The 12,380-nt window shown below is 36.3% G+C and overlaps 1 protein-coding gene across 15 annotated transcripts in view; it reads left to right on the top strand.

The window, feature by feature from the left end:
• The window catches only part of CNTN1 (contactin 1), a 225,682-nt gene that overhangs the window by 6,617 nt on the left and 206,685 nt on the right, over positions 1 to 12,380 (top strand). For 6 of the 15 annotated variants that reach the window (XM_085536184.1, XM_085536143.1, XM_085536159.1 and 3 more), the window contains exon 2: positions 11,086 to 11,119. The exons of the other annotated variants lie outside the window; for them this stretch is intronic. The gene's annotated coding sequence lies outside the window, so the exon portion shown is untranslated. The remainder of the gene's footprint in view (positions 1 to 11,085; positions 11,120 to 12,380) is intronic. 15 annotated transcript variants of the gene reach the window in all.

Below are 12,380 nucleotides of genomic sequence, written 5' to 3' on the forward strand. Positions count from 1 at the left end.
AAAGTGGGGAATTTAAGATTTCACACAGCTGGGAAAGAAGTTCACCTCATTTTTAACTTCTGTCTTCTGTAAACGCAATGATATTTGCAGGGCCTATTTATAATTTAAGTAATATATGACACAGGAGCGAATGCACCATTTTTGAAGCTGTCTTGATGTTAAGACAAAGAGAATAAATTCACATATTCACATATCATTTTGTTTTTCTTTTCAGACATTTTATCTTCAAGCCCAATCACACTTGAGAAAAAAAAAAAAAGCTTTTTTTTTTTTCCCCCCTGTGTGTAAAAAAAATAATTGCTTTGTATTTTTAACAAAGATTTCCTTCAAGATAACTGGTTTTCAAGCATTTGAAACTAGAGATACTGGCAACTTTGTTTTGATAGAAGAAAGTCAGTTATTTTTCATCTACTCATTGGTAAAATAAAATGAAAAGAAATAAAATGTCTCAAAATGTTAGATATAAACACTCTATTTTTCTTTGCCAACCACTAGTAATGAACTTCTTAAGGGTTCTACTGGGATAATTTGTCTGTTGTAAAGGCTTAGGGTTTCTAGAAGTTAAGAACTGCTCCTGCTAGTAATGCTTCTAGATGAAGTGCAGTTGAAGTGTAGCAGTTTTTTTGCTATGAAGATTTTTCAAGCAAATCAAAAGAAAAATAGTCATTAGGATAGATGGGGAAGAGCAGCTAGAAATATACGTTATTTAGTTTAGTGTATTTCTTCTTGTGAAGAGAAAGCTCTTTTGAACTATTACCAGGCCAGCTTCCCTTTCATTGCCTGTCTTCAGTGTAGTTATTTTCTAAAAATGACGTTTGGAATATTGAACAGTTACCACTTCAGATTTTCATTATAAAGTAGCTCCAAGGGACACCAGCTGCTGTTGAAATAGATCTTGGGAAGGCAGGTGTTCTAGAACTCCATTTTCACTTGCCACTTCCTGAACTCTGCTTCTCTTTGCTTTTGCTATCTATTATATATTTTCTCTCTGACTTTTCCTAGCCCTTTAAATTTCCTTTTTTTTTTTTTTTTTTTTTTAAACAAACAAGCAAACAAAAAGCAACAACATATTAATGTTTTGAAAAAGTATTTGATTCCACCGCTTTTGTAACTTGTAGCAGCACTATCTCCAGAAAAAGCACAGTGAGGATCATCACAATGGCAAAAGCAGTCAATACCTTGACTGCTACAGGTTAGTTTTGAAAGTCACAAACTAAAGAATAATTACTGTGCAAGTTTTGACATTACCTCAGCATTAAAAATGTGTATTAATTTCTTTCTGATAGCTTTTGTTTTTTTATTGACTCCATATATATAGAACACTATAAATGTGCCTCTTCCATTCTCCCCTTCTCCCCTAACTAGCGTGTAGGTCCATGGGTCCCTTCTTTCCCTTGTCACGGAACTAGGCTGAACCATAACATTTTTGGTTCATAGAATCATTTGAGTTGGAAGATGTCTCTAAAATTTAGTCAACCAGTACAACCCAGGTGCAGGACTTTGCCCCTTGTATTCTGCTGTTGATTCATTGATGAAGGTATCAAAGAGCACAGGTACTAATAGAGACATCACTCTGTCTTAGTTTGGACTTTGAGCAATTGACCACCACTCTTTAGGTAAAATCTCATAACCAGTTCCTCATCCATTGAACAGTCCACCCATCAAATCCATATTCAGTATTCAAGGCCCAGCTGGATGTGGCTCTGGGCGGCTTGGTCTAGTGGTTGGCAACCTTGTGTATAGCAGTGGAGTTGAAACTAGAGGATTATTATGGTCCTTTTCAATCTAGGCCATTCTATGATTCTATGATCTTTCCAATTTACAGAGAAGGATGTTATGAAGGGCCATGTCAAAGGCCTTACTGAAGCCCTTGCTCTTGGTGAAGCAGTCTTGGTTGTCTAGTGTCCCTTTCCTCTCCTTCACGTGCCTTAGCATAGCTCCCAGGAGGATCTCCTCCATGATCTTCCCTAACACAGAGATGAGGCTAACAGGTCTGTGGTTTCCTGTTTTGTCCTTTCTACCCTTCTTAAGAATGGGTGCTATATTGCATTTTTCCCGGTCACCCAGGAACTTTACCTGTCTGCCATGACTTTTAATTATCATTGAGAGTGACTTGGTGACTATATTAGCCAGTTCCCTCAGGACCCTGGGTTGAATCTCACTGGGACTCATAGTTGCTCAGGTGGTCACAAACCTGATCTTTGCTCACAGTGGGAGGGACACTGCCCCAGTCCCCCGTTCCAACCCATCTACTCAAGGGGTGTTTGAAGAGCAGTTGCCACTGAAGACTGAGGCAAAAATATTGTTCAGTACCTCAAACTTCTTCTTGTCTGTTGTTACCAGCCTGCCTCTGCTGCTCACTAAGGGGGTTAGGCCTTCTTGGACTTTCCTTTCCTGACTGATATATCTGCAGAGAGAAGCCTTACTTGTTCTACTTTTCATCCCTTGCCCATTTCAGCTCCAGCTGGGCTTTGTCCTTCCTACACAGCGTAGCAGCATCCCTGTACAGGTTACCTGTCCCTCCTTCTACTGCATGTGCATTTTCTTCTTTTTCTGTAGTTTGACCAGCAGATCCCAGTTCAGCCGTGCCAATCTCTCGCCTTTCTTTCCTGACTTCTGTACATGGGGATGGAGAGCTCCTGTGCTCCTGAGGAAAGCTTCCTTAAAGATCTGCCAGTTCTGTTCTGTTCCTTTGACCTTGAGGATAGATTCCCAGGGAGTTTTGTTGACTGACTCTGAGGAGCTGGAATTTAGCTTTTCTAAAATTCAGCATCCTAATTTTACTCTCTGTGCCATGTCCCTCAGAAGTGTGAACTCCATCACTGCATGCTCACTATGGCTCAGGAAACCTCCTGTTGTTCCCAGTCAGTTTGCTAGCATTGGTGAGCTAGATTTGCAAAACTTATTGATGGATTAAATGAAAATTTGTAATACATGGCAAGTTATTTATATCACAACCTATTTCTGTCAATTTTCATGCCTTTTTATAAACTGTTTATCTGTGTAAGTGTAGAATTAGTGGTTTAGATGAGGAGTTAACTTCCTTCTATGCAGTTGGTATTTGCAAAAAGAACCTGGAATGTACAAACAAAAAACTAGTTAAAGTGGAAAAAACTAAAAATTTCACATCTGATGCATTGTTCTAACCTTATTCAGTCACCACTGAACTAGCATACATATGTACTCATACACAACCATACATGTATATATGGCCTTGTTTGTTTGTTTGTTTTCTTTTTCCCAATGCAGTTCTATTTGTCTGGAAGTAAAAGTCTCTAAAAATATCCCCAAAATAAAGAGAAGCAGAAAATCTTTAGTCGGGTGACTTTTAAGAAGTGAGTGTAGTGGTTCATAATTGCATTATTAAAATGTCAATATAAACAGTTTTTTGAGCTACTTACATTGTATTGTTCAAAATAACAAGAAAATCAAAATACAGATCCCTGGTAATGAATGCTGTTTATTCTTCTGGGGTCATTCAGCCAGTATGTGCAAAGCATGAATCATTACGTGAGGGATTTTCCTGAGATCTGAAGTATTTCTCTCCTTTTCTTCGCGGAAAAATCATGTTGAATATGAATCAGGAGTGAAAGCAGTTTAAATTCTCCTCCTGGGATAGTGGAGTGGATATTTTAAAAATATTAAATAGCTTTTTGTTTTTAATGTGATGGAAATCTGCGTTGTGTTAGCTAAGAATGCTTGAGATGACTTCAGAGTTTTGGATGAAGAAACTGTGATTTGTCGGTTTGTCATTTATTGGTCTTTGTGATTACAGAACCTGATTTTTGAGACCTAGAAGAAAGTGGTATTTCTGAGAATTAATTTGTACTTAGTTGCGCAGAGGAGATACAAGTCATGATACATCTGAGTAAACCAAATATTTCTTTGTGGAAATGGCAGCTGTGAATATGCTGAGAATAGTATAGAGCCCTACCTTAGGATAACATAGAGCCTCCTTAAAGGCATAAAGAAAGTTTTGTAGTTGAAACTGCCGCAGGTTTGTAGTAGAGCACAGCTGTTCCCATTTCCGCTCACATTCTTTTATTGTAATATGTTCTGTGGGTTCTCTACAGACCAGCTGACCCAGTCTTAAATGTGGCTGAACCATAAAACCTGTTTTGTCCAATTTCTATGAGATCTTATTTAAAGCATTCAAAAGATATAAAGACTTCTTTTATGTTGTTGTTTTTCTTCAGTGATTAACTCCACTCAAAAGTGATGTTTGTATCTAAAGTTAAAACAGCTACATGCCATTCAGACCTTGGCTTGCTCATATAATGGAGGCACACAGATTCAGGATGTGGGGTTTTTTTAGCTAGAACAACTCTGATAGAACAATACTTACTTCTATTAATGTATACTTATATACTATCTCAATTTTATTCACGTTCATGTGAACTGCTTTGGTGGCCAGCTGAACAATATGTAGATGATCTTATCTTTGGTAATGTTACTAAGTGACAGTATTCAAACTGACTCTGATTAGATAAAGCTTGCATAGAGTCATTAAGGTTTTCCCTGTGCATAGCTTTATTTTTTGGTTTTATTTTTTTGCACCAAGCACTCTTCTATATCTGTGCTAATGTTTAGTGGTACCGATGTGACAAAAGAAGAAAGGAAAACTTGAAAGCAATATCCTTACACTTTTGATTGATGGCCAAAGAATTCTAGCATTGATTTTGTAAATCAATGAGAACAGGTCAGAATTTACTTCCTTGTTGTTATTTAGTATCTGTGCACCCACATTGTATTATGTTACTGAACTAGTGATTTTTCAGACATTTTTCCAGACCAGTTTGAAGGAAGATTTTTTATTGGTGGGTTGATATAAGTACAGATAAGGATATAAAGTATCTTGTAATGTAAATTTGCATCAGCAGTTTTGCACCTATCCTTCACATAGCTCCTTGCTATTCACTACAGCTCTAGGCAGAACTGTTTTGACACGTTTGTGACTGCTTTAAGTAAATCACTTGAAACATTTAGGATATTCTCGGCTTGGCTTGCAGAGTTTTCCGTGATTGATGTGCTCCTAATCTCTTTTTACAGGTGCCTCTTTTCAAATGGGGAACATATTTATTGGTTGTCTGCTAGATAGGTACTGTGGTTTTCAATAGGGTATGCAATTAGCCAAAAAGCAATTATTTGACTTTGACTGGAGATACTATTACCTAAAATAATAAAATAATTCAAAGGAAAATCTGTTAAAGGAAAGTTTAATTACTTGTATGGCTAATAAGTTATATTGTGGGAATTTTAGTTTACCATCAGGTTAATTCCAGTTCAGCTTTGTAAACACAGATCAGAGAATCTGAGTGCAATTTCTTTCCTGCTCCTGGATAATCCGTTGTTCCCAATAATTTTTTACATGTCACTTTTATGTTAATGCATAAACAAGCATGTCACTTCAGTAAGAACACAAAAATCAATCAGTGCTTTTCAGAGTTAAATAGAGGGGCATTTAAAAGAGAGAGTTTGTATTAGCTGTTAGGATTAGGCCTTTGAACTTTATCATCCAAGTTTTGGGCAGGACCCAGCACTCTGACTGAAGGTGTTTATCTTAGCATCACATAAGAATATTGAGGTGTATGGACCTGTATTTGCCTAGAGTTCTTGTGGACGTCCCATCCCTGGAGGCATTTGAGGCCAGGCTGGTTGTGGCTCTGGGCAGCTTGGTCTGGTGATTGGTGACCCTGCACATAGCAGGGGGGTTGAAACCTGATGATCATTGTAGACCTTTTCAACCCTGGCCATTCTATGATTCTGTGATTCTGTGACCACTCACAGCATAGACACTCATGCTCCCTCTAAGTAGAGCTTCAGTGTGTTAGTAAGTTTGTCACGTATGGCTGTTTAATCTGCAGTTTTTATTTAATTTGACTTAACTTCACTCTCATTCTTTGAGACCATTTGCTGGCACATTTTTTTGTCTTTTTTTTTTTTTTGTCTTTTTTTTTTTTTTTTTCCTTTGTTGATGTGTTGAAAGTTGTCAAGTGCCTTCTTTCAATAGGTGAGAGCTGTATGCTGCACAGCTTGGTAATTGGCATAAAACTTGGGTAAGGAAATTGTTTCCTTCTCTCATGCTACAGTATAGTCTTTTAAGACAAGTTCTTTTTCTTTTCCAGAGAAAATCAGCAATTATCCAGTCTTCCCAAAGAAAGAGCATGAATATAAGCAGCATAAGGAATAAGTACTGTCCTCAGAAAAGCTTGCATTTTGCTGAACCAGCTAAGGGTTGACAGCTCAGTATCACTAATATTTTTGAAAACCAGTCTAAGGATGCTTGAAAGTTAAAGTAGATGCCAGTTAGAAAAACTTTAGCTGTAAATGATTCAACTGATTGGAAGAAGTGAAATAAAAAAAAATCAGCTTTTAGTTATACAGACTGTGACTCCTTTTTGCCTTCCGTGGAAAATAATATTGGTACTGTGCATCTGAAAATATGGTTCCTTGCTCCACTTCTTCCTGCTTGCTAAAAAACTTGAGAAAAAAACCCTTCTCCTTCTCCAAATTAAGATGCATATAATCTGAGATTGTAGGAGCTTTGGTCCTGAACTCATTTAGAGCATCCAGACATAGTTGTAAATTCTCTCTTCCCTGTTAGGTGAGTCAGGGAGAGGTAAATCACAATGACAATTTGTTAATCACCTTTTATTAATTAAACTTTTACTATTAGTAGGATCAAACTATTAGTGAAAACAGATAACACTTCACAAAATACACGTGGTTACTCCCTCCCCTGCTGTCACTGATGTGCTTGATGTCACACACATCCAGCCCTACTGTTTTCTCTGCTATGCAAGGCTGCAGTGGTGTGCCAGGGGCTGTGAGCTGGGAGTTGAGGTGCTTTCTTCCTCAGCAGCACTATGGGCCTTTGGCCCCTGACTGCCCACAGTCGCCATTGTCACCTCAGATGTTGCACAGCCTCTTGTCAGTACTAGGATGTGCAGCTGTGCTGAAGCTTGCATTACTGCAAAACATTCCAGCTGTTAATGAAAAAGAACTTCAGTGCATTGGTTCACTGTAACATAAAGTATGTTGTATCTTCTTCAGGTCTTCTTATAATTCCTAGATAGAAACATCAGAAAACTTTATGGATTTCTACTATATCTAACAGGCTGTTGTATCTACAACAGTAACACATGGAATTATGCATTGGGAATAGTTTAGCTGACTTCCAGGGATTGGCACTGACATAAAAACTGATTTTAATGAGTCTGATCTGCCGCTGCAGAGAACTTTGAAGATGAGAATTAATTTACATAACATCTTATTTTGCCCACAAAAGAGAATATTAATTCATCTTCTTAGTTGGTGTTAACTGGACAGTTCATAAAGCACTGTTGGCCCACTGAGAATAAGACAGAAAGATCTGACCTGAAAATGTAAGAACACTGCAATTACTGTTATTTAATCAACTGTTCTCTAAATACTGTTCTATCAGCTACTTCTAATAGATAACATTATTTCTCTCTATTGTATTTGTCTGAACAATATCTGAACCCTCTCCTGAGAGGATGCCCTCGTAACCTACTGTCTTAGCTGTTTGAAGTTCACTCTGGGTACCTTTGTAGATTATTGAGCAATATTGTCATCAAATTATACAGCATCTGTTATGTCTGTATCCCATTAGATTATCTTTGAATTTTCTGTTGGAGTACCACATTGCTTTCAATTGAAAGCTATGTATAACAAGGATACAAATTACATTTGACTTCATTGCTTTGCAAAAGCCTTTTCCCTCACTTTGTTTCAAATGGTGAAATGGAATAAATATATTTCAAAAAAGAACATAATTGATGCTTCAGATTTAATGCATTTCGTTTCTGATGCCTGGTAAAGGCAGCTTGAATGCCTCAGCATGTGAATAAATTTAGGCTGTGCTTTTCACTTCTGAAAAAAAGATAAGATCCCATGTGGATATTGGCATTAGACATCAAAATAGCTGAATTTCTGAGTTGGGTGGTTTTTATGTGTTTTTTGGTGTGTGGGGGTGTTTAGCCATTTCATGTATCCTTCAGATATAGATTGCAACTGTTATGTTTTAATTTCATTTGAAGACTCTTAATTACCTGAACATTTCACTTGGCACTGATATGTACCTTCAAGCATATTGGCTGCAGAGTGTTCTCTTGATGGTTTCGCTATATGGGGTTGTCAATTTTATGTGAAGAATAGCTTGCTAATTATGGAGACATTCTATATTTTGTAACTGTACTGAATTGTGTATTTCAGTCATCTCTGAAAAACTAAATCAGATTCTTTAGGAATCATTAAGCCATATATATATAAATAGCACATTTATATATTTTTCTGAGCCTAGAAGCAATTTAATAAGATGCTGCAAGTAAATTAGACAATTTTTTTTAATTTCTTTTTTTAATATAAATTGCACTAAAATGTGTGTTCTTGCAGGAAATTAGATCTTTCTTTTTTGTTTGTTTATTTCCAATTTTCTTCTGAACTATTATTGTAATGTAATAAAATAATGTGAATTTCTCACCACTGTTCCTACTGACATGTTGCATGTAAATATCTGGTTCTTTAGCTTGTGATAAGTGAAAATGGAATTCATGGTCTTCCAGGCTGCCCAAAGGCATTGAAAATAGTTAACAAAGACTGCTGTGACATTAAAATACCCAAGGCTATTGTTATTTTGCGAGAACTACTTATTATGTAACAGTTCTTGTCTTTCTAGATAGTTAAAATCAACACCTCATCAAAATATGATGAGTGGAGATCATGCTTTGAAGTGTTTCAGTCATGTTTACATTGTTGTTGCCTGGTGGTAATAAGAGAAAAAGTAACATCCATCAGATATCAGATAGTGGTACCTGTGTTCCACTAAACTTCATTAGATGATGTGTGGTCATAGCACTGAGGATTCAGGACTGGAGAGGAAGGGAAGGTTTTGGTAGTGTTTAATTTTTTTGATAATTTTTCAATGTTTTTGAACTTCAGTTTTAAATAATGCAGTTCCTCATTTTGATGTAGTCATTCTGCTTTTCTCTCAATCTTTGCATAACTACTGTTATTGATCCTGAACAATTTTGTTCTTAAATTTCATCCTCAGAATTGTTCATTTGGAGTAGAATTGAATATGGAGCCTACAAGTGTGTAGGGTTTGGAGAAGAGAAGATCAAGTGTTTTTGGCATAGATTTGAATGACTACTTAATGGCTCTTTGAGTTGGACTATTGAAATATGTGAAAAGTTCAAGAGAAGGAATGATATTGCTGGTTATTTAGTTACTTGCTACTGATACAATATACTCACTTTGGCAATAGAAGATTACAAATTTTCATTGGACAAACTATCCAATGTTTAAAAGATGTTTCCCACTTAAAAATTCAAGAGAATCACTCCACTGGTTCTTGGCTTTTTAAATACCTTTGAGTTAGTGCAGGAACACACTGAGCTCATAACTACAGTCTGAACAGTGAAAATCTTAACAGTCCTTTAAAAGCAAGTTCCCTTAAACTATTTACCAGTTCCATTTATCTCCTTTCAGCTCTTCTGTAGCTTAGTGTAACTCACAGCCTTGCAGAGTCTCACCAGATAATACCCCAAAGACACAGCTTGTATTTGTTATCTCTGTGGGTGTAGTGTTTTATCTTCTGTGAAGATATGTTTGATATGGGCATCTTTGTACTCATATGGGTGAGTATACTGAGAAATGCCCTTAGATGTTAGCATGGAGGACTGTGAGCACCCTGTTTTTGTTGATGTACTGGATTGTGATCCTATTTCTTTCTTCTTTTAACCCAGTGCTTAAAAAGGTGTAACAGTCAAAATAGCATAATACAATTTGAATAATTATCATAGATTCATAGGAGCGGGAACACTACTGAATTTTTTGATTGGTAGTCTTAAAATACTCATTTAATTTTGAATAAGTTTTATGTTCTGCTTCTGAATTTTGGTAGCTGTTCAAACAACAGCATTCGTTATTGACACGTTTGGGCAGATGGTGGTCCTGTACAATATGTGCAAGAATGTTCTTATCTCAGGAATGGAATTTCAGCTTTGACTGTTGAGAGCTGGGGTTTAATGCTCATTTTCCCTCTCTGATTCAGACACTGATGGTGTCTCTTGGAGAAAGGTTATTTGGTTATCATTAAGGGTTATAGATGAATGCTGTTAAGATGGAAGATGTAGATCTTTTTCACAAGTGATTTTTTAATTTCTCACTAAATGGAGTAATTTAAACTTCAGTGCTTATGTCATTGTTTTTTGATGCTGATGCTGTCATTGTGAGCTGGAGTTTGACAAGTCCTTGGTTAAAAATGTGCGTGATCGAATTTAACAAGAAAAGAGGTCCTGATGCTATTTCCATTTGCATATGATTCTATTCAACCAGAAGATGGTTTTGCCTTTGATTTTTTTTTTTTTTTCTCCCTAATTTTGGTGTATCTCTTTCTGTAACATTTACTTTTTAAAAGAGATTGCCTTTTTAATGATTCAGCAAAGGTCATTAGGAAGACCACTTTTGAAAATAGCTGTCTCCTATGCTATCTTTTAATCAACAACTTTGTACTTCCCAGCTGGACATTTCTTTCAAGAAAAAAGAATTTTTTTCCCAGAATGCTTATTTTTATTAAAACAAATTTGACATAAATAAGTTTCAGTCAGATGTCTGAATAACTGACAGTTTCACCAGTTCCAAGGCACAAAACATTTCAATTGAATCAAAATGAATGAAGTTTTATACAAATAGGGTTTACTAAGTAATTCTTTAAAACTTTATGTGACAGATTTGGAAACATGAGCAGATGTATTTTTACCCAAGTATGTGGCCATCCAGCAACAGAAGTTTCTTAAACACGTAGTGATATCAGCTAATGCTTTGTCAAATCATCCACAGTGATCTTACAATCAGAAAGACAACAATGGAAGCTTGATGTTCGAAGAGAAAAAAAAAAAAAGGCAGTTGATATGCCATTAATCTTGACATGAAATACAGAGAGTAAATAAACATGGATAAAATTTTCCTGTTATAAGCCAATGTAAGGCAGTGTGGAAGCAGTGCTTTTTTGCATTCTTGTAGTTGTGATTATTTTTCATTTTTATTTGTTTACTATTGCAGATAAAACTGACAGATTCAACAGGTGAACTATGTGGTGAGTTATTTTGGTAATTGTGTTACTTGGTAGATACATACCTTAATGTAATATCATTTTTTTCATAGGTTTAGGCCAGAAGGGTGTTTACTAAAGGGCAGAAATGCAATGTTTTAGAATGCATAAATGGCAAGTGGTTAAGTTCCCAGCTTAAAAATACACATGCTTCCTAATGTAACTCTAAGACTATCAGTGTGATAGCATGCCTTGCTCTCAGCTGTTCTGAATAGTTGTCAAAAACAATCCTTTAATATTTAATTTGCATTTCTTTTTCTTTGATACAACAATAGGATTATGGGTTAAACACTCATGCTTCTAACATGCATTTTTCTTTTCAGTCCAAAAACTAGCCAGGATTTTTAGTTATGATTTGTTTCACAATGAAACTGCTAATTTTGTTCCAAATATTGAGTAGTGCAGATTATGCACTGATTTGTCAGATATTGACCTTTAGTATGCAAATATCACAGCTTCCTTTAACTGTCTTATAAAGTGTATGATGAACCTAATATTTCACATTTTCTTTGGAAAATATTTAGTCTGAGATCAACAAGATAGAATAGTGTTATGTTTTCTTTGGTCTGCTGGTGGACATTGGTAGGTAGCTCAGACCTGTGTCTTGTCCCACTGGTGATTTCATCTGCAGAAGGCAGTAAAACATGCAGGAGGTTGGATGGCACTGCTTCCATTGGGCCAGTACTGCTAAGGAAAAACTCCTTCAGGGTCACAGCTCTTCTATAATGGAAAGACTGGAGAATATACAGATCTCAGGCTCTGTAATGTTTTTTCTTTTGTTGTTGTTGTTGTTTGGTTTTTGTTTTTTGCATTGTCATTTAGGAGAAACTTTGATTCTGTAGCCACTGGACCATTAGTGCTTTCAGCTCCAACACAGCTGACATTTGGGCCAAATCTTTAATGTGGAAAGAGAGGTACCTATTACATAAGCAGTTTGGTTTTGTAGAATTCTGCTGGCTGTTCAAGGTTCTAGCAAGCAAGGTTGTTGTATAAGGTGCGTTTTGTAGTTAAATGTCATGTAGTCATTGTTTCAGATACTGGACAAATACCCAGGAAATAGTACTCTTTTTTTCCCCGCTCATTCCTCTGGTGATGTATCTAGTAAAAAAAAAAGACTAGAATGCTCAAGAAGAGCATTCAGAAGGTGTTATACCACACAAGGTACGCACGAACTGATCATAATTGCCTGAATGTGCTGCTTGTAATAAATGGAGACAAATTGCTCTAATTATTTCTGGTCAAGTAG

The sequence above is a fragment of the Coturnix japonica genome, chromosome 1 (assembly GCF_054131305.1).
Source record: "Coturnix japonica strain WE chromosome 1, WE-NBRP24, whole genome shotgun sequence".
Classification (NCBI taxonomy): domain Eukaryota; kingdom Metazoa; phylum Chordata; class Aves; order Galliformes; family Phasianidae; genus Coturnix; species Coturnix japonica.